Source organism: Myotis davidii, unplaced genomic scaffold (assembly GCF_000327345.1).
Source record: "Myotis davidii unplaced genomic scaffold, ASM32734v1 scaffold997, whole genome shotgun sequence".
In the NCBI taxonomy this organism is placed as follows: domain Eukaryota; kingdom Metazoa; phylum Chordata; class Mammalia; order Chiroptera; family Vespertilionidae; genus Myotis; species Myotis davidii.
In genome coordinates, this window is record NW_006288449.1 from 272,984 (window position 1) to 278,179 (window position 5,196).

The 5,196-nt window shown below is 38.0% G+C and overlaps 1 protein-coding gene across 1 annotated transcript in view; it reads left to right on the plus strand.

Annotated features, from left to right (window-relative positions):
* Positions 1 to 5,196, plus strand: part of IQUB (IQ motif and ubiquitin domain containing) — a 48,051-nt gene that overhangs the window by 26,033 nt on the left and 16,822 nt on the right. The window lies entirely within an intron of this gene.

The window sequence follows — 5,196 nt, forward strand, 5'->3', positions numbered from 1 at the left end:
TGGGGATGTGCCCGCAACCCAGGTACATGCCCTTGACCGGAATCGAACCTGGGACCCTTCAGTCCGCAGGCCGACGCTCTATCCACTGAGCCAAACCGGTTTCGGTGCAAGATGGTATTTTTGTGTGAGAGGGGACAGAATGCGAGAATGACGGAATCCCAATGTCCAGACTGATTCGGGGCAGCACACAGCGATGCAAGACCAGAAGGTTGACGGAAGGGTAGAAGAGCTAGCCAGAAGAACTCATGGATAGTGAGGGAAGGCTTTTTGTGGGTCATAGGCTTTAGAACTGGAGTTCTAAATCTGCAGTCACTCCAGCTGATACACCAGTTGATCTCACCAATCCCCGGACTAAGGTTTAGAGAATGGGACATTTCATCTGATACAAAGGAATTTCACTTCTCTTTTGACCAAAGTGTTATATAGGGCAAGAAAAACACAACCACAGAATGGAGCAACTACATTCAAGATCGATCCCAGTCCATTACATAACCTAATTAGTCCAGTCTTCAAAAATATTGACGAACAGTGACTTTGGACCTGCTTTTAACCTGTTATAGTACATTTAAAATTTTTTTTAAATAAAAAATCATTTTAATCACCTTTTTGTATATGATGTCATATTAAACATCATAGAAAACAATTACGATAGATTTTATATTAAGTCTTTTGTTGCAAATACAACATCTACCCCCTACTATGCCCGTCCACCTTCCCCCATCACCCCCATGCCTAACATTGTCTCTAATATGCAGGAGGAGTCAGTGTTCAGCTCCTAAACTTGAAGTAAGTTATTAATCCACAGGGTTTTTTGATTGCTAAGAAAAAATAGCTTATTATTAATCCCTGAAGCTGGACAACGTTAGAGTTTTTCAAATGTCAAAACTAACAGAGCTATAATGCAGATTTTAAGATCCACTCTTAGCACCATAATATATAGATACGTAAAAAGAACAATTACTTTTTTGTAGTTTGGAAATAACATTGGAGAACACAATTATAATTTTGGTGTTTAACTTCATTGAATCTAAAGATTATATAGATTATTGAACTAATATTTTATTTTATTTTTTATCTTTTTAAAAAATATATTTTATTGATTTTTTTACAGAGAGGAAGGGAGAGAGATAGAGAGTTAGAAACATCGATGAGAGAGAAACATCGGGCTGATGCTCTATCCACTGAGCAAAACTGGTTAGGGCTATTTATTATCTTTTTATCCTGAACATGGAATTTCTCTGAGTAAGAATGATATGCTTTTAAATTGGTCCAGTCAAGGCATGGAATCAGTCAGTTATTACAAATTCTATACTAAGCCTTCATTCTCCTTAAATGGCTTAATGGAAAGGTTTTCTGAAGAATTAATTAAACGAGTTATACTTTTAACACATCAAACATTGACCTTCACAGATTATCAAAAGTTAAACCTCACAAGTTAACAGAGGTGAAGAAATTCAGGTCAAGAAATTTGAACAAAAAATCATCAGCTGGTTTCTAATATATCTTGGGTGCTTTTTATCCAAACTGTATCGAGACCATTCGCACTTTGTAAAAGGCTTTCTCTAGAGTGGAGGCCATTTATTCTTTGAGTCTCTTGATTTCACACCACTTCACTTCTCATAATCACAAGCTAAAAAACTGCCAGCTATGTTAGGTGTGTCATTTAAGTGGTTTTTCTCATTACTCAGGTGGCCAACAGCTAATGGGACAGAAAAATGCAACTGATTCTTGCCTCTCTCTGAGCACCACAGTGTACAGGGGTGTCCTCTGTGGACGAATGGAACCCCTTTGCTGTGTAAAAGAAAAGCTGACCACTACCCAGTAGCTATTGGGGGGTTGGGCTATTCTTAATTTGTGTCCTTTGGGACTTGCATATTAATTTAGGAGGAAGAAAAGACCTCTTCCCAGTGCAGTCATTTCTCCTCCTTTGTGGAAGCCTGCTGCGCTCCAGGTTCTCTCTCCACCTTCCCTGCCCTGAAATGCGTCTTCCTGCTGTTCTTCTGTTTCTCTCCTCCAGAGTCCGCGCTGTCTCATTTGTTAGCAACGGAGTGGAATTTATTACACTCCTGTTTTCCGAGTCAATTTAAGAACACGATTGTTGTGCATCTCTTAGTACAGCCAAAGCTTTCAAAGAAAAAAAGGCAAGAGGAAAGAGAAATCAGCAAAGTTGACATTTTCCTACATCGGAGTAAAAAAATATCTTAAGGCCCAAAATCAAAGAAGCCTGGATTTGAAGACCAAATTGTCAGTGTTGGCAGAAATAAATCCGGTATAAAAAAGCTTTGCCAAACAGATTTTTAATATCTTCGCAGTGCCAACACCAGGGAACTTGAACTTCATATCTAGGATTCTTTGTATCTATCACTCATTATTCCTTTTACTCTGTCTTCCTCCTAGTTTTTCTTTGGGTTTCATCTTAGATTCTATTTTTTTCACCAGTTAATTATTTACCTGCAGTCATCACGCATAATCACCCTTCTTTTAGTTACTTATTTTCTTATCTTTACATCTCATTAGACTTGAGAGTTCTTGAAATCAGGACAGTATTTTATCTACTAGGTACTTGGTGTGCTGATATACAGTAAACACAATAAATATTAATGGCTGAATGAATGAATACTGTTAGCCCTGTGAGATATACATAACTGAAACATTTATTCTTATAATCTTTGGGGAGATATAGAGTTAACAAACATAAAATAATTATAGAACAATTTGGACACAAATTTTATTGTCCTGAGCAGTTGAAATAAAAACACTGCATGTGTGTGTGTGTGTGTGTTCATAAGTAAAATAGGATTTTAGGTACTAGTGATTTTATTTGTTCAGACTATAGTAGTTAGGAATAGAGTTTGAGCTGAAAACTAAAGGATGGAAAGGTTCAGAATGTTGAATATATTTGGAAAAAATCCAAGATATTACCATATCATACTATTTAGATGGGGCTAAAAAGTTAAGGTAGAGTTAAATCAATCTACCAGCTGGATAAAACACAGTGCAGTAGATAAAGTAGGTTGAGAAATGGCTCACCTGTCCAAATTTCAATGACGGACTGGGAAACAGAAACATGGCGAAAATGAGACTTTTAATAACACTCTGGAGAGTGGGCGCCCATTGCACAGCAACACATGTGGGGCAGGAAAGGGAGCCTATTTATTTAGTCCCTCCTCCGGTTCCTCACTGGCTGAGTACTGTTGGTCATCTGTTTCCTAATATGCCGCCTAGGTCTTGCTGTCTCCCATTGGGCCATTTAAAACATTGGGCAGAGACCTTTCTAGCTGTCTCTACCTCCCTTTGCTTAGAGGAATCTTCCTGGGAAATGTGCTATCAGCCACGTGCACAACTCTCATGCCCTCTCCCCTCCCCCTACCCCCTGTTTGCTCTGGGGAAATTCAGTAACCACCTGGCCACATGCTGTTTCTTTTCTATGAAGATGAATAGGAGGCATGTTTCTTACACTAGACATTTCATCAAAAGGTTAATATGCTTGGATTATTACAAGTGAAATAAATTACCAACCTGCAGAGCAAAAGGTATCATCCACATTACTTGAAGATTACATTTAACAGAGCCACCCTGAGGAAAATTGCATATTAAATTAGACTTTAGAATATTGCAGTAGAAAACTTACCTTACGATTGCTTATTCCTTAAAACTTTTAAAAAGAGCTTTGAAACAAGCATGAAATTTTAATAACATTCTGAGGCCTATCCCATACAAGGCTGTATTCAATTTAAAACAATATTTTTATTTCTAATTGATAATAATTAAGTGATAAAACACTTTATTATTGAGCTATATACATTTTGTAATTCTTAATCAATTTGACTTAATTCTATCAGGCCACTAATGAATAATACATTATTTGATACTACAGTTATGCTCTAAAATATAATTAATTATAGGGCTGATGTTTCGCACTTGCTGAATTAAAATTAGAACTGGGAATCTAAAACTTTTGCTTCATTTTGGCTTTGATCAGAAAATAATGCCATTACTTTGAAAGCGTATCAAATATAGTTGATTTACTTTACAAATATGTTTTTATTTACCTTAGGCTGGGGTTCTCAACCTCCTGGCCCTTTAAAATGTCCTTAGTTGCCAGCCCTTGCCTTGTGCGCTTCCGTAACTGCGCTTCCGTAACTCTGCACTTCCACACCTCCTCTGTGTTTCAGTGTGCTCTTCTCTTTCCTTCTAGTTGTAGCCTTCCTGTGGTTCTGGATGATGTCCGTTTTGTCTTTTAATTGTATTTTTGAATTTGTTGTGGGAGGCAGCAATTTCCGGTATTTACCTATGCAGCCATCTTGGTTTTAAGATGGTGTATTGTTGTGAGAGGGGACAGAATGCAAGAATGACTGAATCCCAATGTCCAGACTGATTCAGGGCAGCACACAGCGATGCAAGACCAGAAGGTTGATGGAAGGGTAGAAGAGCTAGCCAGAAGAACTCGTGGATGGTGAGGGAAGGCTTTTTTGGATCATAGGCTTTAGAACTCGAGTTCTAAATCTGCAGTCACTCCAGCTGATACACCAGTTGATCTCACCAATCCCCAGACTAAGGTTTAGAGAATGGGACATTTCATCTGATACAAAGGAATTTCACTTCTCTTTTGACCAAAGTGTTATATAGGGCAAGAAAAACACAACCACAGAATGGAGCAACTACATTCAAGATCGATCCCAGTCCATTACATAACCTAATTAGTCCAGTCTTCAAAAATATTGACGAACAGTGACTTTGGACCTGCTTTTAACCTGTTATAGTACATTTTAAGATCTTTGTTATTTAAATAAAAAATCATTTTAACCAGGGGATCCAGATCTCCTGACAGGACTGTCAACCATTCCTGGGCAATAATGTTGGTGTTCTCTATTTCTTTATTTGGCTAGGCTACATTCCTAATGATTTGTCCCAACACCTGGGGTTTTATTTAAACTCTAAATTATATCAAATCTAAGATTTAAATGGTTGCAAATATGGCAATTGCACTATAGGTCTCCAGAGCGATTACCAATCAGCCTCCAACATCTGGACAGCTACTAGTCATGATAAGATAGCCTTGTTTCTGATAGAGTATAATCAGGGAGAGTAACTGAGCAGCCTTCTACCTTAAAGTGGAAGAGCAAATAGACTGTGAGTTTTCACAGGGAAATTTCTGGGTGAATGCATCGCAAAGGCGGGAACAGCAGGGCTGGC